A 23,066-nucleotide genomic window follows, 5' to 3' on the forward strand; every position below is an offset into this window, starting at 1 on the left:
TGCAGTTAAATAAACACCTTAACTAAATGGCTGGAAGTCTGCAGGAGGGTGGAGAGGGAGGCAGGGCTCTGTAACAAGGATCTGGTTAAGAAAATTGAGATTTTCACAGCCCAGTTCAACTTGGAACACTTTGGAAATGCACCGGACCTCTTCCGGTGTCTGTATTTGGGTTATTATGGGGATTCTGAGATTTGACTTCCTAAACCTTCAAGTGGAAATGCCAGTGGCATAGTGGTTAAGGGCTAGGGTTGCTAACAAAAAGGTTGGCATTTCAGATTCACCGGTCGCTCCTTGGAAACCCTATAGGGCAGTTCTACTCTGTCCTATAGGGTCGCTATGAGTCCGAATCGACTCGACAGCAACGGGTTTAAACCTCCAGGTAAATTTTATTTTATCTGGTGCAGGCAAGATACAAAAAGTCACAAATTTTTGGGGGTAGATGGAGGGGGGTCTTCAAAATAACTTTCAGAATAATTTCCAAGACTTGTATACAAATTAGTACAAACTTTAAATCAAGAGGGCCTGTTGGTTAGTAGCTTGACTACTAACAAAATGGTTGGAGGTTGGAACCCACTTAGAGGCACCACAGAAGAAAGGCCTGGTGATATGCTTCCAAAAAGATCACAGCCTTGAGAGCCCTGTGCAGCAGTTCTACTCTGACGCATGTGGGGTTGCCATGAGTCAGAATCAATTTAATGACAACTGGTTTGGTTTTGGTTGGTTAATAATATTGGAAAAGACATTTCAGGCAAGTGGAATTGTTTAATGACAGATAGTAGGCACAGAGTTGACTTTCTGGAAACTCATTCTTAAGACCATGCTGATCCAGGAGCTACAGACCCAGAAACATTTACAGGACTGAGTTCTACCTGGCTAGTGGGAAAACTCTGGGGGAACTGCAGAGGGTCCTTGGTTTTAGGGATTTTGAGGAGGCCACCTTGCTGAGATCCAGGCAAACTGAGATAAACTGAAAACAGGGTGGAAGGGCTGTCATTGGATATTTTGTTATCCCAAACTCCCAGCCTCTGTGAATAAAGTTGGGTTTTCATTAACCTCTCCCTGCCTGGTTCACTGGATCACTGGGGGAAATAAACAAACAGTGTAATAAGAAAGAGGAGACTGGGATTATACTTGGGAATCATGTCAGCCTCTCAGGGGCCCAGGCTTCTGAGGAGGGCAGGTCCTCAGATGGAAGGAGAAGGGACCAGCTGCATGAGGGCCGGTAGGCACTGCCTTAATGGCAGAAAGGAAAATTGGTAATTGTGCTGTTTTAATTTTTCCTTTTTGTGTTTGCTTTGCTGTCTTGTGTATTTTGTTAATTTTCTGTTGGCTATTTTCTAGAGCAGCCGATGATTTAATACTGCTATTTTAAAAGCATAGTATTTTAGAGTTACAGTTCCAAAAAGTATAGTATAAACTTTTTTTTTTTTTTGGTATAGCACAGACACAATGCAGAAGTATGTATATGCTTGGTTAAGTGTGTTTATATGTGCACAAGGAGAAATTCTGTTGTCTGATCCCCCTTTCATCTGGTTTGGGAAGCTAAGAGAAATGGACAGCAGAGGTCATTTTCTATGGAATCTATACAATTCCATATGTGTTCCTTACTACTGAAGAAAAAGGAGGCTTTGGGTCTTAGTAACCCAAATACCTTTTCTAATGATTCTAAATTTAATTATTGGATCAAAATTATGGATCAATGAGACTAAGAAATGGTTCTTACTCTTAATTAAAACAAAATCTCAGCTGTATTTGGGGTAAACCAGAAACAACCACGAAATTCTACTTTTATGCAATCTGAAGGAATGTCTCTTTTCTCTCATCTAAACAAAGGGAATAGATTCAGTTTTCTGAAAATCCTCCTTGCTTCAAGCCCTAATTACACACATACACACACACACAGACATATGAGTACCAAGATGGTAGTGGGGAATAGGGCAGGTACATTTATAATGATATATGTTTGTGTGCATATGTGATAAATATATCAACGTTCTGTACACATGAGTGCTCAGAAATTCATCTTTTTGCGTGTCGGTGGGACAGATGAACTTAGGTCAACTGCTGAACTATTTCAAATTAACCCAAGTATAAATATCTTTTGAAAGATTTTTGTTATCTTTGTAGTTCTAGGCAAAGAACATTTATTATTTGCATTATTATAGTGAAACGAACAACGAATTTAAAAAGATACTTGGAAGGCATACCAGCATTGAGAACTTGACTTCCATGACTTTTACAAGAACAGAGAACTTTGAAAGGGCAATTTTGCTTTGTGTGGGCTTGCTACTTGTGGCTCTTGTAGAAGCTAATGGCCTCCCGGGTCTCAAATGCCCCGTATGATTTTTGAGAACTGGAATAGGATGTATTTAGCCATGTTTAGGGAAACGTGCCGGTCTGAAAGGGTTTCCACGTGTGGTGTCTATCACTTTAAACAGAGTGGCCAGTGTGTGTCCGTGTGTGGGCTAAAGAACCAGCCATCTATGACGTGATTGCTCCAGCTGAAGGCCAGAGCCCGTCTGCCCAGACTTTAGTCAGCTAATGTTCACCTCACTCAAGTGGGTGACCCTTCTAGTGACTGGTTGCACCTCCAAGTGGGGGCCATGACTTTGTGCACACCCCACCTCCAGATGGCTGACATCTTGCTTTCGTGAAACTGGGGTGTTATCATACAGTCAAAATTCTTATTTATAATACAAGTGGTAATAAGCAAAGTACACCATTAAAAATAGCATGGGTTTTTGGAAAAGTGGAATAAAATTATTTGATCCACATGTAAATCAGTTTTAAACATTTATCTGAAGAGCCAAATGATCGCTTCTCTACCCTACTCTGCTGTCCCTATCCAGAGGCCAACTCTGGTCCAGAGTCAGGCAGACACCATGGATGTGGGCAGTGACCTGGAGAGAGGCCACAGGAAGTGGTGGGGCCCAGGTGGACCTGGGAGGAAGTTGTCCCTTCTAATGACATCCAAACGTTGATTACACTGGCCAAATCAAACGTGTGGCTTGAAGGCCAGATGTGGATTCAAGCCAAGGGTGTACGCCACAGTGTGCAAATGGGACCACGTGCAAATTTGGCTCTCCCCTTTGGGGATGGTTAGAGGGGTATGGAGGGGGCCTGTCATAAGCCCCGGGAGGTACACAGTCAACTAGTCAACCAAGGGTATCTTTGTGTACAGTGGCGGAAGGGAAGGGGAGGCCTTGGGGGCAGAGATTCGGTCTTGACTTCCTTTTCCATTAAGCATGAGAATTAGTCAGGGTTCTAGCCAGAAATAAAAGCCTACTTGGATGGATCAATGGATCAATGGAGAAACTATTTATGGAGGAGTGGCCAGGTTAAAAGGAGTCCTGGTGGCACAGTGGTTAAGCACTTGGCTACTAACCAAAATGTCAGTGGTTTGAACCCACTAGCTGCTCCACAAGAGAAAGATGTGGGCAGTCTACTTTTGTGAAGATTACAGCCTAGGAAACCCTATGGGGCAGATCTCATCTATCCTATAGGGTCACTATGAGTCGGAATTGATTCAAAGGAAACAGATTCGGTTTGGTTTACCCTTTGGTAATTTCATGTTAAGGCCTTGGAGCCCACCAGACAGAGATTAGTAACCTGGCTCTGCCTTTACTTGCTGTGTGATCTTGGGCATGTGTCCTAACTCTTCTGTGCCTTAACTTTTCTCATTTGTAAAAGCAGGGATAAGATTAGTAACTGCCTCATAAAGCTGTAAATTAAATGACGGCTATAAATCTGCCGAGGCTCTCATCTGTAAAATGGAAGTGATGGGAACGCCTCCTCCATAGGGGTGTTGTTAGAGTTAAATTAGTTCGTGTGCGTAAAATACCTGGCACTCAGAAAACACTCAGGAAACGCTAGGTCTGATTTCTGTATACAGAGATAGCGTCTAAATGAAACGTGTTTGTTTTGAGTCCATTTGTGACATCTTAGTTCTGAAAGAAAAACACAAGCTGGCAATTCTGCTCACGTTGTAGGAATCCAGTAGGAAACAGAAGACTCCTGGTGGGCTGACTCCTTGGGTTCCCCCTCCTGGGTAGGCTGGGGCCTATTTTCATCTCTTTGTTGCCATGTTTCGTCTCTTGAGATGATCCAACTGTTTGATCATGAAACCAAAAGCAAAACGAGCTGTGACACAGGCCGAGGAGGATGGGAAAACCATCGGAGAGATGGTTTTCACAGGCTGGAGAGCAAACCTCCCTTGGCGCTCCCTTGCTTTGCTCACGCAGGACAAGGAGCTGAGAAGCAACCTCCCTGGGGCTGGCTGTCTGGCCGTTGTGAACCCAAGGGTCTTGGGAATGAGTGAAGCTCTTCCTTTCTGCACTAAGACCATACTGCTATAGACCGAAGGCTGGCTTCATCCCTTTCCTGCGGGGAGAGGGACCAGGCCCCAGGAGCAGTTTTCCCTAAACTCTTGTGTCTCCGAGCCCGCCTTATAAAGTGTAAAGAACATTTCTTTAAAATGCTGTGGCTAAATATAGCAGGGGCTTGGTCAGCTAGAACATTTTTAGAAAGCACATTACAAATCAGGAATGTTTTGGAGAAATAAATAAACTTTCCCACATATTTGGACTTAAAGCCGGCATTGCGAACTCTTGCATGCATGATATGGGATGGATGATGAATAGTATAAGGCTGGGCACTGCAGAGGGCACTTGCTGGTACCCAGTGCACACTGGGCAGGATTCTTCCTTAGCCTCACTGGGTGGAATGCATCTACTGAGGTTATAGGGCCAGGATGGGGTTGGGAGTTAAGCATTGGGCTGCTAACTGCAAAGGCTGGAGACCCACTCAGAGGCTGGAGAAAGACCTGGAGATCTGCTCCCATAAAGAGTCGAAAATCAACTCATCAGCACCTAACAACAGTATCTAAATAAAGGCCACTGAGTAACACAAGGAGGTGTCGACTAAGAGAAATAAATCTATTTCCAGTACGTTTTCTTTCTTGTCTCTGCTGTTTATTTAGGGTGTTCATTAAGACATCCACAGGTGACGAGAACAAGCCAAGGAGGCAGTGGTTCCAGGGCTCTGTGTGTGTGAGGATCACCTGGCCAGCTTTGAAACTCCACCAGCGCCTATGTCTTAGCCCCAGAGACTGTGATTCAACTGGCCTGAAGTGGGCCCCGATATTGGTATTTTGATGAGATTCTCCTGTGCAGCCAGGGTTGAGAACCACCTTAATGAGGGATAAAAGCCATTGGGTAGATTTGTAGGGGCAAAGGGAAATGTGGAGCAGTTTGCACATCTCTTATTCTTTCTTTTAATTTATCCATATTTGTATACAATTTACACTTGGTCAAAACAGACTCAGACTCTCTTCATGACCTACATTGTCCTTTTCTTTTTCTTTGTGAAGAGTTGCCCTCCACTAACACATCCATGATAAAAATTAGATGTGTTACTACCACAGCCTCCACCAGACTGAGTCCAGCACAACTAGATGGTGCCCAGCTACCACCACTGACTGCTCTAACAGGGATCACAATAGAGGGTCCCAGACAGAGCTGGAGAAAAGTGTAGAACAAAATTCTACCTCACAAAAAAAGACCAGCCTTACTGGACTGACAGAGACTGGAGAAACTCTGAGAGTATGGCCCCCAGACACCCTTTTAGCTCAGTAATGAAGTCACTCCTGAGGCACATCCTTCAGCCAAATGCATCTACTGAGGTTATAGGGCCAGTGTTAGATAGGCCGATAAAACCAAAGGAGATTAAAGGCGCACACCAGCCCAGGGGCAAGGAGTAGAAGGCAGGAGGGGACAGTAAAGCTGGTAATAGGGAACCCAAAGTCGAGAAGAGGAAAATGTTGACATGTCATGGGGTTGGTAACCAATGTCATAAAACAGTATATTTAATGAGAAGCTAGTTTGTTCTGTAAACCTTCATCTAAAGCACAGTAATAAAAAAATAAAAGTTAGATGTGTTCATGTAAGAAATGTGGAACATTTAGGAAAGTATTCAAAGGGAACAAGCTTTAATCCCATAACCAGAATTACCTGTAATTCTGTAATCATCAGTAATCCTACTTCCAAGAGATAATTGTCAATTTTTCCAATGTATTTTGGTATTTCTTTCCAGTCTTTCTATGTATTAAGAAACATATATATATACATATATATATCCCTCTAAATTGTTTTTTCATTGATGTTACCACCACCATCATCATCTTGACCATCATGACCACCATCGTGACCATCATCATCACCATCATTTTCTATATATTTAAAAAGTGTATATTTCCCGTCTGTATTGGTTTTGACTTCATCAGTGTTACTACTGCCACCATCACCATCATCACCATCACCATCATCACCATCACCACTATTGTCATCATCACCATTATCACCATCACCACCATCACCACATCATCATCACTACTATCACCATCATCATCATCACCATCATCACTATCATCATTACCATCATCACTATCATCATCATCACCACCACCACCATCACCACCATCACCACCATCATCACCACTATTACCACCATCACCACTAACATCATCACCATTGTCATCAATATCATCACCAAAGAGCATATCAACACTTCCTGTGCAGTGCACATGTAGAGAGTGCTGGGAACAGAGAACTCTGAGGCACAAACTTTACACTTTATTTGCTGACAACCTGGCAATGGAGAGAGAAGAGGAAAAGAGGTTTATTTATTTATTAATTAAAACTTCTTACTTTGAAATAATTACAGGTTCACTGGAAGGGGCAAAGAAATGTACAGGGAGGTGAAAGACAGTTATTTTTTACATTTAATTTAATTTTAACAACGCTCACAAGAGGTAGGCATTACCATTATCTCCACTTTTCACACCCACGTGCACACACACACCCACGCACACACATTGAGAGAGGTTAGGTGGCTTGTCCAAAGGCACACAGCTGGTCAGTTTCAGGATTAGTCCTGGAGTCTAGGGTGCAGCACTCCCAGCACTGGTCCTTTCTGAGCTCCTGCTGAGATACTTGGAACAGGGCATTGGGAAGGAGACCCCGATAGAAGGTCCCCTTGCAAACAGATCCAGTCGGCCATTTGGCTTTCCTTCAGTAATGAGAAGGCCTGTAGACTTCTCCACCTGGCCATGCCAGAATCTAGATTTAGTTTTCATGTTGGTTTCCTTTCTTCCAGCAGTTACAGAAATAACCACCCATTAGAAACACGGCTTTTGTTGTCTGTTTAGACCGGTGGTTCTCTACCTTGGCTAAGCACTGGAATGATCAGGGGGCCATTAAAGTATACCAATGGTTGGGTCACAACCCCAGAGATGCTGATCATATTAGCCTGCAGTGAGGCCTGGGCCTGGATATTTAAAAACCTCCCGGAATGATTCTAGTGGGTAGCTGAATGTGAGAACCAGTGGTTCAGACATCAGTAAGGGAAGGCTTGAGGTCAAGTGCCCTGATTATTCAGAAAAACCGATTGGCAAGAAGAAACAAAAGAGTAGGCTCAAGGGGGCGAATGAATCAGACCAGCTGTGGACATTAATCAGGGCATATGTCTTTACCTCTCTTTGCACAGCGTGTGTAAAGAGAATACTCTTGGGGGAAGTGAAAAGTATTGAACTTATAATTTTTGCCACATATCATCTCATTTAGTCTTTTCAACAACCCTGTGAGGTTGGCTAGAGTCTCCCAGTTGATAAATGATGTATCTGAAGTTGTGGTGGGGGAGGAAGTGTCTGGACTGAGAGAACATAGTGAGGAAGAGCCAGAATCGGAAATCAAGGCCAGCTGTTCCTAAAGCACCCACTGCCTGTCGCACTATCTTCTAGGCTGCACACATTCGAGTTTCACAAATGTCAAAACACGCCTCAGGCCAGGGTGAAGGAAGCAAATGCATTTAGGGATATGCATACAGGGGTAGGAAGTTTTGTGCTTTTTCCATGATGATAAGCATGCCATATACCAAGTGGCGTTCTTAATCAGAAGGAATGTTGTCATTTCTCCACTGAACAGTGAGAACCCATTAAGTGGCAGGCCTGTGATACACCTTAACCAGTAACCAGTTGCCATCAAGTCTATTCTGAATCATGGTGACCCCATGTATGTCAGAGTAGAACTGTGCTCCATAGGGTTTGCAATGACTGATTTTTCAGAAGTAGATCACCAGGCCTTTCTTCCCAGGTGCCTCTGGGTATATTTGAACAACCAATTCTTCAGTTAGCAGCCTTAGGGATATATAAATGAACCAGACCCAGGTCCTGCCCGCAAGGGGCTTATATTCCGGTGGGAACACCTGGAGAAGTAAACTGACATGCATTGTATAATGGATTTTTGACATTTATGGTTATTCAAAGTCTTTTAAACACTTTCCACTTTCTGAGAGATAAAAACAAACAAACAAACAGAAAAAAACAGTTGCCATGGCATCAACTGTGACTCATGGCAACTCCATATGAGTCAGAGTAGAACTGTGCTTCATTGGGTTTTCAATCGATGGTTTTTCATAAGTAGATTGCCAGATCTTTCTTCCAAGGAGCCTCTGGGTTACTATGCTCTAAATCCTGTCTTCCCAATACAAAACAAAAAAAGAAAGAAGCCTCTACTCTCCTCTGTGTCCCTTGCTGCTAAGGTGGGTCCACACCCAGATGTGCTGGTGTAGTTCTTGGATTCCCCAGGGATCCAGGTGGGCAAAGAAAAGGACATGGGGTACCTGCATTGCTGCTTGGACTGTGGAAGTGGCCCTGGAGCCTGCAGCCATGATGGCCACTTCCTAACTTGAAGTCAGTCAGCTGACCTTGGAACAAGCTGCGGCCCCTCCTTGTCTTTAGCACTGCTGTCTAGTGTGGGGGACCACTCCCGGAGGCTCAGCCTGGAGCACAGGATGGTGCAAAGAAACATAAACAGTGTTTTGCAGCCCTTGGAAAGGACATCCCTTCGTAAAACTGTAAATGAGCAAGAGTTTGCAGTGAAAACCTTAGCCAGTAAGAGAGTGATATGTTCCATGAGGGACTAATACTAATTTTCATATTTGCAGAGTACTTGTTCTCTGCTAGAGACTTTTCTAAGTACTTTTCCCGAGTCCCTGTGAGGTAGGGACTATTGCTTTCCCTCATTGCAGGTGACGTAACTGAGGTTTCGAGTGCTTAGTCACTTCCCCAAGGTCCAGAAGTTGCTAAGTGGCAGAGCTGGGATTTGGATTCAGATTCTCTGGCTCTGGCACATTACTATTAACCACTACAGTACACACCACCTCTTGTGAGGAGCAGCATTCTGTGGGAGCTGGTATGAGGTCTCCTGATCCCAGTCTTGAGGGACCAGGGAAGGAGAGTCACCAACTCATCCCCATTTGCCTGGGATGCTTCTGGGTTTAGCACTGACAAGTCTGCATCTCGGGAAACCTCTCTGTCCTGGGCTAGCTGGAATGATTGGTCACTGTGCAAGGAAGTGATTTCTAACCCCAAACCTAAAGGGTTAGTGGAAGCTCTGTATATGCTTGTCTCCTCCAATCAGAGCTGAGCAGAGACTGGGAATTCTTTGTCTTTTCATCCCCAGCACCTGGTCAGAACCTGCTTTCTGAAAGGTGCCCAATGCAGAGTTGTTGAATGAGTGCATGAAGCAAAACTTGTGTTGATCTTTGGGATGCCCAATGCGTTAAAACCCAGTGTGGTTTATTCTTACTGAACACTGACCACATGCCATGAACCCTACTGTGTATACAGCAGTGAACGAGTTGAAGGCCTTGCCCACACAGCACCTATAGCAGAGGAGACAATTAATAATGATATGATGATGATGGCAACAGTGGTGACAATGACAATGGTGACGATGATGGTGGTGATGATGATGGTAGTGGTGATGCTGATGATGATGGTGGTGATGCTGATGTTGATGGTGACGATGGTGGTGATGCTGATGGTGATGATTATGGTCATAATGATGGTCAACAATTATTGAGCACTTGCCATGTGTTAAGCTCTGTGCTGAGGCCTTTATGTGCATGATCTCTTTAACCTTTAAACAAACCTAGAAGGTGGGTGCTATTATGTCCACTTTACTAGTGACATTTTACTAGTAGGTTCTAAGGCCACATAGTTAGTCCTTGGCAAAGTAGCATACCCAGATGTACTTGTCTTTAGAGCTGTTAGCCACTCTTCTGTATCATCTAACCAGGCATGAAGGTAGTGGGCATATAGGGTAAACACTTATCTGCTCACTCATAAAATGAAAGGAAACACATCCTCCTACCAAACAGCATCCTATACAGAGGTCCTCAACCCTGGATGTGTATCAGCACTATCGAGGGAGCTTAAAAAATATGGTGCTTGGACTCCATCCACAGAGATGCTGATGTATTTGGTCTGGGTGGATCCATGCTTACCTGGTGATTCTACTGTAGTCATGGTTGAGATCCACTAATCTTATAGGTCCAACATTGACCTAGCACAGTGGTTGTCAGCTGGCGGTGGTTTTACCCCCCAGGGGACGTTTGGCAATTTCTGAAGACATTTTCAGTTGTCAGAACTGGTGGAGGGATGCTACTGGTATCTAGTGGGTACACGCATAGTGCAGAGGACAGCCCCCACCACAAAGAATCATCTGACCCAAAATGTCCGTAGTACCACGGTGTAGGAACCCTGTATAATCCCTCTGTGTGAAATCTCAGCATCCAAAGAAGGGAGGTAATGGCACAGCCAAGTCTCCGTCATCTTCTCATCTTCCTGTGACAAGGTCAAGAGCTCTGGGATTATTAAGCTAAAGAGCCATATAGAGCCTCTTAATCAGGGACGCCTTTTTTGACCCTCTAGACCAGCACTGTCCAACAGAAATACGAGAGTGAAAAAAATAATAATTTAACAGTTTTTAGTAGCTGCATTTAAAAAAGTAAAAAGAAATCGGCAAATTTAATTTTAATAATTTATTTTATCCCAAATATCAAAAACATTATCATTTTAACATGAAATCAATATAAAAACTATTAGTGAGATATTTTATATTTTCTTGGTACTAAGTCTTTGAAATCTGGTGTGTCTTTTGTGCTTACAGCACATTTCAATTTAGGCAAGCCACCTTTCACATGCTCAAGAGGGACATACACCTAGTGGCTTCCACATCAGAGAGTATAGCTTCAGACTATTTTTGGTTACCCTCTCAAGTAATTTTTTAAATAATATTTTATTATGTTTTCAGTGAAAGTTTACACAGCAAATTAGGTTCCCATTTAACAATTTCTGTACAAATTTTCAGAAACATTGGTTACGTTTTTCACAGTGTGTCAACATTCTCATTATTTCCATTTTGGTTGTTTTGTTTCCATCAATCTAGTTTCCCTGCTCCCCCTACCTTCTCATCTTTGCTTTAGAGTAAATGTTGACTGTTTGATCTCATATAGATGATTTTTTAAAGGACACAGTACTCATGGGTGGTATTGTTTACTTTATGACTTTATGAGCTATTCTGTTATTTAGCTGAAAGGTGATCTCAGGGAGTAATTTCATTTCAAAGTTTAAAGGATATCTGTCATGGATTGAATTATGTCCCCCCAAAAATGTGTGTATCAATTTGGCTGGGCCATGATTCCCAGTATTCTGTGATTTTCCTGTATGTCGTAAATCCTGCCTCTATGGTGTTAACAAGGGAGAATGGGCAGTAGTTGTGTTAGTAAGGCAGGACTCAGCCTACAAGATTGGATTGTGTCCTGAGGCAATCTCTTGAGATGTAAAAGACAGAAGCGAGCAGAGACAGAGGTGGACCTCATACCACCAAGAAATCAGTGCTGGGAGCAGAGCACGTCCTTTGGACCTGGGGTCCCTGCGCGGAGAAGCTCCTAGTCCAGGGGAACATTGATGAGAAGGCCAACAGAGAGACAAAGTCTTCCCCTGGAGCTGACGCCCTGAATTTGGACTTTTAGCCTACTTTGCCTTGAAGAAATAAATTTCTATTTGTTAAAGCCATCCGCTTGTGGTATTTCTGTTATAGCAGCACTAGATGACTAAGACAGTATCTCAGGGCTATAGTCTAGGGGGTTCTTCCAGTCTTAACTGGTCCAGTAAGTCTGGCCTTTTTAAGAATTTGAGTTCTGTTCTACGTTTTTCTCCTGTTCTATCAGGGTCCATCTATTGTGGCCCTAATCAGAACAATCAGTAGTGGTAGCTGGGCACCATCTAGTTCTTTTGGTCTCAGGGTAGATGAGACCATGGTTCATGGAGGCTACTACTCCTATAGACTAGTCCTCCTACATACTGTTTAGGAAACCTGCAGTCCTTCATCATACTCATCACAACTGCAATTAAATAATTGTTTGCCCAATGATACGTTTCATGCCTATCTCCCCGGCTACTCAATAAGTCCTGTGAAGGCAAACATTATATCATTTTTTTGTTGCTCTCCTTTTTTGCTGCAGCACTTAGCATAGCACCTGCCACACAGTAGGCACCCAGACACTGTTTATCATGGGATTCAATTTTCCTTGATGCCTGATGTCCTGTAGAGTGACAGTTCCCCAGCTTACCATTACCAAGTACTTGGCACATGACAGATCCTCAATAAGTATTTGTAAATGGATGCACGATTTGACGAAGACAGTTTCTTCCCCTTCTCAAGTTTTTTTCCATGGCCACTCCTTTCCTCACTCAGCCCAAGGGGTGGTGTCAGGGCTTAGCTGACGGATAAATGGAGGTAGAGTTCATCTGGCATCCTGTGCCCCCAGTACCAACTGTTCTTGAGTTGACTCCAACTCATGGCGACCCCATGTGTGTCAGAGTAGAATTGCTCCATAGAATTTTCAGTGGCTATGAACTTTCAGAAGTAAATTGCCAGGCTTTTCTTCCAAAGTGCATCTGGGTGGGTTCAAACCTCTAATCTTTTGGCTAGCAGCTGAATGTGCCACTCAGGGACTCCATCCTGAGCTCAAACCAAACCAATCCACTGCCGTCCAGTGAGTTCTGACTCATAGCGACCCCATGTGTTACAGAGTAGAACGCTTCATAGGGTTTTCTTGGCTGTTATATTTATGGAAGCAGATTGCCAGAACTTTCTTCCATGGTGTTGCTGGATGGGTTCGAGCCACCAACCTTAGAATTGGTAGTCAAGCGCAAACCGTTTGCATCACCCAGGGACCTCATCCTGGGCCCACCCTGCCCTTTTCCCCCTTGGGAGTGAGCTGCCCTCAGGGGACAACCCTTCTATTTTGCTCCTCCTGGCTGTAGGTTTTCTAAGGGTCTGTCCCCCACCCCCACCTTCACAATGTGGGGTTCTGCGGTGGTCTTGGTCTGCTGTGGACTAGGGGCCAAAACTGTTGCCCACTTGCCAGGGATACAAGCCACAGCCTCCAATTGAGCTTTTAAAATAAAGCTTTTGGCTGGTCTTTGCTCAATCCTGTTATTTCTCAGATGATTCAGAACTTGGGCAACCTCCGCATATACTAATGACAACACCCGAAGACCCAGGAGGAGCCATGAAGTGCCCAGAGGCACAGAATCATAACATTAGGGGCGAAAGGGGGCTCCTGGCTCACAGTCCCCGGTGCGACAGGCTGAGGCTGCCGCTCACGAGAAGAATGCCGCCCGAATAGCATTTCTCAGCTCAGAAGAGCCTCTGGAGGTGAGAACTTCTCGAAGAATCAAAGAGGAGGGATGGCTTCACCCCGCCGGCACACGAGACCCAGGGGCTCGGCTCCTGATATCTGTGACTTCCCAAAGGGATGAGTGAACCCGCAAGGTGCAGGTGCTCTCTGGGTTCCTAGGTTTTCCAGGGTGTTCTGGCCGGGAGGATGCTTGTAGAAGCCAGAGTTGTGGTGGTGGAGGGGTGGAGCAGGAACAAGGAGGCGGTGGCGGCCGGGGACTGTGAGAAACAGGAAAAATCCTTGAGTCCCATTAAGAGCAAGCAGCTCTCTTTCCCAGCAACAGAAAATTTCCACAGCCCCCATAATTCACACCACAGAGCTGAGCCTGAAGTCAGCCCGCGAGGAACTGCACTCTGTGACCACGTGATTATGGTGTCTGTGTGAGTGTATGTGTGTGTGTGTGGTTGCATATGTGTGTGTGTGTGTGTATGTGGGTGTGTAGTTGCATGTGTGTATGGTCGTATGTGCATGTGTGGTTGTGTGTGTGTGGTTGTATGTGTGTGTAGTGGTGTGTGTGGTTATATATGTGTGTTTGGTTGTGTGTGTAAAATAATTGTATGTGTGTGGGGTGTGTGTGTGGTTATACGTGTATACGGTGTGTGTGTTGTGTGTGGTGGTATTGTGTATGGTAGTATATGTGTGTGTGTGTGGTTGTATGTGTATATGTGGTTTTGTGTGTATGTGGTTGTACGTGTGTGTATGTGGTCATGTATGTGTGTGGTTGTATTGTGCATGGTTATATTCTGTGCAGTTGTGTATGTGTGTGGCTGTATTGGGGTGTGTGTAGTTGTATATGGTTGTGTGTGTGGTTGTATGTGTTTGTGGTTGTATATGTGTGTGGTTGTGTGTATGGTGTGTGGTTGTACATATGTGTGGTGTGTGGTTGTGTGTGTGTGGTGTGTGGTTGTATACGTGTGTGGTGTGTGTATGTGGTGTGTATGTTGTAAAGTTGGGCAGGAAGAGACGTTGACTCTGGACCAATCCTTGGATCAAGTGGGATCCTAGCCAGCACCCCAGCACCCTCTCCTCCTCTCTGTTTCATAACCATCGCCTACATTCTTGAATCAGTGTCTCAAAGTGCTTCCCAAGCCTTTGTTTTCATTAGCAAAGCAATATGTAATAATAGTTGTTAAAATAATTGTATTTCTGTTTTTACATCTGTAAAGATTAAGTTAAACAGTATGAAGCCCATTAAACTATTTCATGACACGCTGCCGTAAATTGCCCTCCATTCCCACTGCTACTATTATTCCAGAGTCAGCTCCAGAGATGGGGCGGCGGCCACCAAGAGTTATTTATAGCGGCACATTCATCAATAAAAAACTTCAAAAGGAATCTGTTACCCTTCTATTGGTAAGCCAAAGAAAACTCCCATAAAGACAGCCCTGTTGGGAAACAAAGCGGTGGCGACCACAAGACACGGAGTTCAGTAAAATCCTGATTTCTAACAAATACCATGTCGCGAACAGAGATTGCTGGCAATGTGAGCCCATTTAAGCAACTCGGGTCCCATTGGATGGTTAACATAAACTGTTAAACAGTTGTATTTACGTTGGCTTCAAAGGGCCGAGGCCCTCTCATTGGGTTTTAAAAATGTAATAGACTTGTGATCTTGACTGAGTGGAGTGATTCTTTTCATCTTAAGCAAGCCCAGGGGATGGACTCATCCTTTGCCTCTTCGTATGGTTTGAACTTACAGTTTTCTTGGCTTTAAATGTGAAACTGGATTGGGGATGAGGATAGAGTCTCCAGTCTCCTGTGGTGCTAATATGCATCACTATTTGTTGAGCACTTACTGTGTTCTTGGCACTACCCTTTAGAAGCAGGTATCATTAACTCCAGTTTGCAGATGAGAAAACTAAGGCTCCTGAAGGTGAAGTCCACATCCATCACACTGGGCTGAACACATTATCCACTTATATGACCTGATCGTTGGTGAAATCTTAGAATTGCAGTGTTTTGTTCAGTATCAAATCTTGAAGCATGACATGTTGTTGTGAGCTGCTGTCAGGGTCCCCGACTCATGCGACCTCATGCACAACAGAACGAAGCACTGTTTGATCCTGCACCATCCCCATGATTGGTTGCAAATCACTGTTGTGCTCCATAATGTTTTCATTATCTGATTTTTGGAAGGAAATTGCCAGGCCTTTCTTCCTAGTCAGTCTTGGTCCGGAAGCTCACTGAAACCTGTTCAGCATCATAACAGCACGCAAGCCTCCAATGATGGACAGGTGGTAGAAGGCAAACCATGGGGGCAATGACATTTCTTTATTGCTTCACATTCTGGGCCCAGATGCTGGGCATGTCCTGGGAAGCACCAGCGTGAGTACCCAGCTACTCAGTGGAGAGCAACTGTAGGAAGGACATGCATTGGCATGGTGGCTGTGTGGGGGAGATGTTTTGTACTTCTGGAGGCGGAGGCTGGCGCTTGGACAAGCGACCACATAATCACGAGCACTCACAATTATCAGGCAATTAGCATGTACTGGGACCTCGGCCAAGCAAGAGCATCACAGTCTCTGTCATTTATTTTTCCCAACCCTGTGATGTAGGTGCTAACATGATGCCACTTCACAGAGGGGGCAACTAAGGCTCAGGGAATGACTTGCTCAAGGCACCTAGCTCGGAGGGGGCTGAGCTGGGGTTGGAACTCAGAATAGGGCTTTCGACATGGAACTGGAATGGGTGCCTCCTTCCTCTTATCCTAATGCTCAGCTCCCAGCCACAGTGTCTCTGAATTGGGCAGGGCCGTGGTGTTCGGTGGTACAGCTTGAAAATCAACCACCCTTTGCTTGCCAAGCTGTGCCCCTTGTGTGGGGCAGCTTTGCCTGGAAGACGATGCACCTCCTGGGCTTGAGGTGGCCCTGGAGGCAGCCCTATCTGGACGGGGAATCTGGCTTTGCTCCTCGTCAGCCAGTTGTTCACTCTCTTGGAGCCTCAGGTTTCTCAGCTCTCAAATGAACGAACAGCACCAAGGCAGTGCTGAGGATTACATGAAGTGAGGCCTCTTATCTGCAGATCCTGGCACAGGGTCATGATAACAGCAGCAAGCATTGATCGAATGCTTGCTCTGGGTCAAAACTGCTCGAAGAACCTTACGTGTCTTCTTGTTGTTAGCTGCTGTTGAGCTGGTCCCGACTCAGGGCAACCCCATGCACAACGGAATGAAACACTGCCTGGTCCTGTGTCATCCCCATGATCAGTTTCGAGCGGGACCGTTGTGATCCGTAGGGTTTTCATTGGCTGATTTCCGGAAGGAGGCCACTAGGCCTTTCTTCCTAATCTTAGTGTGAAAACTCCGCTGAAATCTGTTCAGCATCATAACAACACGCGAACCTCGACTGACAGACGGGTGGTGGCTGTGCATGAGGTGCATTGGCTGGAATCGAACCCATGTCTCCTGCACGGAAGGTGAGAATTCTACCACTGAGGCACCAATGCCTCACATATGTCTAAATTCATGCAATCCCCCACAATCCTCTGAGATGGGGGCTATTATTATCCTCATCTACCAAGAGCAAACCAGGCACAGAGGGGTTAGGGCACGTGCCCGGCCTCAAGTAGCTTTAGGTGGTAGAGCTTGGACATGAGCCCAGGCAGTTAGGCTCTAGAGTCGGTCCATCCTCTTACTGCCACCAACCTCATTCCATCGAATCGGTTCTGACTCATACCCTATGTACAACAGAACGAAACACTGCCTGGTCCTGTACCGTTCTCACAATCATTGCTATGTTTGAGCCTATTGTTGTAGCCACTGTGTTAATTCATCTCTTTGAGGGTCTTGGTCTTTTTTGCTCACCCTCTAGTTTACCAAGCATGATGTCCTTCTCCAGGTACTGATCCCTGCTGATAATTTGTTCAAAGTGTGTGAGACTTAGTCTCACCATCCTTGCTACTAAGGAGCATTCTGGCTGTACTTCTTCCAAGACAGATTTGTTCTGGCAGTCCATGGGACATTCAATATTCTTCACCAACACCATAATTTAAATGCATCCATTCTTCTTCGGTCTTCCTTATTCATGCACCTCTTTTGGAGGTACTCAATAAATGCAGATGGAATGAGTGCTACCCTTTAGATAGCACTCACCGAGTAAAGATGAGAGCCAGTGCTATTCTGAAAATTTGTTGGACACAACAATACATTTTTTGCACAATCTCAGGGCACACCCTCTGCAAAGATTCTAGGAATCATGATCTAGGGTGTTCTGATCCATAGGGTTTTCATTGGCTGATTGTGGGGAGTAGATTGCCAGGCTTTTCTTCCTACCGCATCTTAGTCTAGAAGCTCCACTGAAACCTGTTCAGCATCATAGCAACATGGAGTTGTGCAACATAGGATGCTGAGATGCAGCCTACCTGTGCCCTGGGAACTGGGGACTTTGAGTGCCATTATTGGTGTCACTGCTCATCTTGCTGAGTGACAGCTTGCAGGCTCCTCCTGCCCTAGGGTATCAATTTCCCAATCTGTCCTAAGAGGAAATTTGGCTTCAGGGACAGTGAGAGCTGTTCAGTTCTAAGGAGCTGTGGTTCCCTACCACAGAGCTTCCTTCTGAAGTGCAGACTTTGATTCTAAAAGGACACATGCCTTGGTTTTATTTAGAGCTGAGCCAGGGGCCCCATCTCAGTCACACAGAGCCGCATGCCTGTATTGCTTTCTACTGGTGGGAGCCATTTTGGTTCCCCATAGGCAGATACAGGGGGATTTTGGAGGGAGTCCCTGGGTGGTGCAAACAGGGAACGTTCTCGGCTGTTAATCGAAAGGTTGGATGTTCGAGTCCACCCAGATGTGCCTCAGAAGAAAGGCCTGGTAATCTACTTCTGAAAAATCACCCATTGAAAACCCTATGGAGCACAGCTCTACTCTGACACATGGGGTCGCCATGAGTTGGAATTGACTCAATAGCAACTGTTTTTCTTTTTCTCTAATTGGAGCTGGAGACCAAAACAAAATGGAGATGCTGCCTTGGATGCGGTTGTGTGCCTTCACTAAGAGAAGGGGTGACTACAATGACCAGAACCACTTTATGGCACGCTAGCTGGGGTTTTCAGCTCCCAGGTCTCTGTGTGTTGAAGGGAGACGTGTGCTTGTTGGATGGAGAAGAAATTAATCCCCATCTGGGCCTGGCCTTCCTGACTTGTTCAGTCGTATCCTCTGTGCAGCCCTGCTATTGGCGATGGATGGACTCAGCTGCGTGTTGGCTTTGCCGGCCGTCTCACACTGTTTTTAAAATGCTTGGGGTTCGATAAAACCGAAAAGATATTTGCCAAGCCCCCCCCACCGCCTTCATTTTTAAACCCATGTGGATTTTAAGGGGAATTTAATCCATATGTTTCTGATTCATTTGCTCTTAACTCCTCAAAACCTTGTTTCAAGAAAGCTATTTGATGTCCAAGGAACCTTTGGAGCTGTGTTTTAAACCTTTTAAAGTCTTCCCTTCCCTGCTTTGCAATGAGAGGTTGCCTTCTGCCAAGTGTAAATGAGCTCCTAAGCCGAAAAAGTTCACGTTTGGTTCACAAATAGAGAACTGTGAGTTCTCAGTGGGCTGTGAAATGGGCAAAGCCTGCCCTGCTGTCCTTCCAAGACCTGTCAGGGGACACCCTCCCCAGCGCCCAGGACCCGTTCCCCATAGTGACCACGCCGATCTCTTTGGCTGGGAGAGCGAGAAGAAATAAAGAAATCCATTGATCTCATCAGCCAGATTCTGCTCAAAGAAGGGCAGCCCCGACGCCATTTTTAAGGACTAGTCCCCCCACATTTTAGGGAAGTATGGTTTAGGAGGGAATTCTGATTTGTTACAAACTCTGAACTATTTTTAACTCTATGACAAAAAAATTTAAAACACATACGAGAGTAGAGAGTGTCCCCATGCACTCCTCACCTAGCTTATCAACACAATGGCAATGGTGATTGTTTTCAAATGGATCCTAGAGCTCATATCATTTCATCTTTAAATGTTTCAGCATATATCTCTAAAACACAGGGAAGGACTCTTAAAAAATACACAATACCTTCATCACAAATTGACAGTAAATTCCTAAATGTCATCCAATATACTGTTAGTGATTACTTCCACTATTTTCTCTCTCTCTTTTTCTCTTTCCTTTGCTTTTTTGTTAGACAACTGGTTTTTTTGAATCTGGATTAAAACTGGGGTTATATATTGCATTTGATTGCTATATCTCTTAGGTTGTTTTCATTTGTTGATTTCTTCCCTTCCCTTCCCTTTTCTTCTCTTCTCTGGAGGGCAGGGCAGGGTAGGAGGAGGTGGGGTGTAGCACCAGGGAGTGATGTGTTTTTTAAATGTGCCGTGGTGTGGTTTTTCCCCTGTGCTGGGAAATGAATATGCCCTTTCCACCTGGAGACACATGTTCCTTAGTTGTAGAAAGTTTTCTTGTCTTATTTCTTTGACAATTTCCTCCCTACAGTTTTCTTGTTCTGCCTTTCTAGAATTCCCATCAGTAGAATATTAGACCTCAGAGACTCTCTACATTTCTAATTTTTTTTCTCTGCTATCATATATCTCTTAAGTTGTTATTGTTTTTAGCCTTACTTTCTGGGATATTTTCCTCAACTTTATATTCCAATACTTTCATTGAATTTTTAATTTATGTGGCCATACTTTTTACCCCCCAGAACTTGTTTTTATTCTGGGTGAGTTTTAAAAATAGCATTCTGTTCTTGTTTGATGCATACTATAATTTCTCTTCTTTCTCTAGTGTAGGGATGAGTAAATTTTTTCTATAAAGGGCCAGATATTTTCGGCTCTGTAGGCTGTACACAGCTATCCTGCCATCGTAACATGAAAGCAACCACAGACAATACATAAACTAATGATCGTGACTGTGTTTCAATAAAACTTTATTTATTACACTGAAATATGATTTTCATATAATTTTCACATGTCACAGAATATTTATTCTTCATTTAGTTTTTTTCCCAACATTTGAACATGTAAAAACCACTCTTAGCTCACAGACCAGGCTGGACTATGTCTGTGGGCTGTAGTTTGCCCGATGCCTATTCTCAGAACAATAGAGTATGTCTGAAGGTATTTTGCTTTTCCTGCTCTGTTTTTTAGGATTCTTTTTTTCCCTTGTTTCTCTGTTTTTCACATTGTCACCTTCTTCACTTGTCAGTCAGTTTTGAAACTCAGGCACACAAAGTCACATTGGAAGTTTTCTGAGGATGGGTAGGGTTTGTTTATAGGTGGGCTTCCCTATAGGGTACCTGAGGGATTTGAAGACTTCAGAGGTTCTCTGTCTGCATAGTCACTGTCTCCTGTGATGTATCTCACCAGTTACCAGTCTGGGAATATAAGCCTGAGGGTAGTGGTGGTGGGGTCTTACTCTTTAGTATGCTGACGGCTATTGTTTTCCGTCCAGTATTGCTCCATAGCTTTGGGGACCCTGAGCTGGGATCCTCTCTAATTTCTGCAGAGAAATACTCATGATCCTCAGAAGGAATTGGGGTGTAGTAATATCTTGTCTGCATGATATAAGAACTGAGACCATGTGTAGGTGTTGTTGTTGTTAGGTGCCGTCCAGTTGGTTCTGACTCATAGTGACCCCATGCACAACAGAATGAAATGCTGCCCGGTCCGGCATCACCCTCACATTCGTTGCTACGTTTGAGCTTATTGTTGCAGCCTCTGTGTCAATCCAACTCCTTGAAGGTCTTCCTCTTTTTTGCAGACCCTCTACTCTACCAAGCATGATGTCCTTCTCCAGGGACTGATCCCTCCTGATAACGTGTCTGAAGTACGTGGGACAAAGTCTCACCATCCTCGCTTCTAAGGAGCATTTTGGCTGTACTTCTTCCAAGACAGGTGTGGGTACTGGGGTCTAACTGCCCTTGTACATCCTCATCTTTTCATTTCTGCATCCCATACCCAGCTTACAAGGTCTCTGGTGCCTCCAGTTCCCAAGCTTTTCCAGGCTTCTGCAGCACCAGGATGAACCAACAAGAGGGTTGGCAACTGTGGGGACACCCCTCCTTGGACGCTTAGTTTTGAATGCCCCTCTGGCCACTTCCACTTTCAAATATGACACCTCTGTGCTGTTCAGAGTCACAGATGTCTTCTCATCTCATTGAAGACAGACTTCAGGCTTGTCTTTTCCCTTCCTTTCCTTTTTTCCCCTTTGGGGAGATGATTTTCCAGAAGCAGAGAGGTAATCATTTTATCCTGCTGTCTTAAAGCTGGAAGTCCAAACACATTTATTTCAGTAGGAAACACCATATGCCTAATGCAGCAAGAAATTAGAAATGCTTGCCATAAATGAAGGGTACCCCTGGAAATGCATACATACCTAAAATGAACATGCTTTGCCATATTTGATTTTTAAGTGCTGCACGGATACGGTGTTACAGATCACTTAGTCACCCAGTGAGAAAGTCTTTTGCCTTTCCATCTTCCACACCCTGCCCCCCCCCCACCCCCATGGATTACATCTAGCAGAGTCTTTGTGTGATTACATCTAGAAGAGACTTTGCTTGGTGCCAGCCTGTCTTTTGCTCCTTTCTAACACCTGATAATCATCTCACTTAACAAAGACAGATTAAGGCCTCCGCACGGAGCCTTGGGCAGGTAACGAAATCTAGCTAGAATTTAATGATGCTGCTTTGTTTTCGTTGCATTTACCTTTAGTTACATTCTACTTATCAGCAGATTACTGGTTTCCCATTTACAGCAGCACTTTAAAATTTTACTTTTAAAAAACATTAAAGTAAAAAATGTGAATCCACTTAAAGGAAAATATTAAAATATTAATGGTACAGTGGTATGTACTTATTGTGGTCAGCATCATACTCACTTGAATGACCAATGTTTGAGAAGCAGCGGTGGGGTGGAGGGGGCTCTGAGGAAGGCATCAAGAACATTTGGATCTCTTTTTTTCTTCATAATGTAACAAGGTACATGGTCTCGAGTAAATCATTTAATCCCCCTGAAATCTGTTTTCTCACCTGTAGAGTGGGAAGGACAATCCTGCCTTGTAAACAATAACTACCGTGTAGAAGTCAATAGTCTTTCTTGCTCTCTCTCTAGCTACCATTTCTTCTCTCTTCTCCTTCTTCCTCCTCTTTGTCCACCTTCTTCTTCTCACTCTCCTCCTCCTTCTCCTCTTCCTCCTCCTTCTTCTTTTCCTTCTTCTTCTCCTCCTCCTTCTTCTTTCTTCTCCCTTTTCTCCTCCTCTCTTTTTTCTTTCTCCTCCTCCTCCTTATTCTTCTTCTTCCTCCTCTTCTTATTTCTCCTCCTCCTCCTCTTTCTTCCCCCTCCTTCTTTTTCCTCCTGCTCCTTCTCTTCCTCCTCTGCCTTCTATGTGCAGTCTTTATATCCTCTTCTTCATCCCCCCAACCCCATCTCAGCATATTTCTAGAAATATAAATGGATGTAATGCAGGCAGTTGGGTATAAAATAAAAAGAAAATAGAATTAAAAGAAAACCAAAAATGATGAACGTGTGATTGGACAATGAAGG

Source organism: Trichechus manatus, unplaced genomic scaffold (genome assembly GCF_000243295.1).
Source record: "Trichechus manatus latirostris isolate Lorelei unplaced genomic scaffold, TriManLat1.0 scaffold00053, whole genome shotgun sequence".
Classification (NCBI taxonomy): domain Eukaryota; kingdom Metazoa; phylum Chordata; class Mammalia; order Sirenia; family Trichechidae; genus Trichechus; species Trichechus manatus.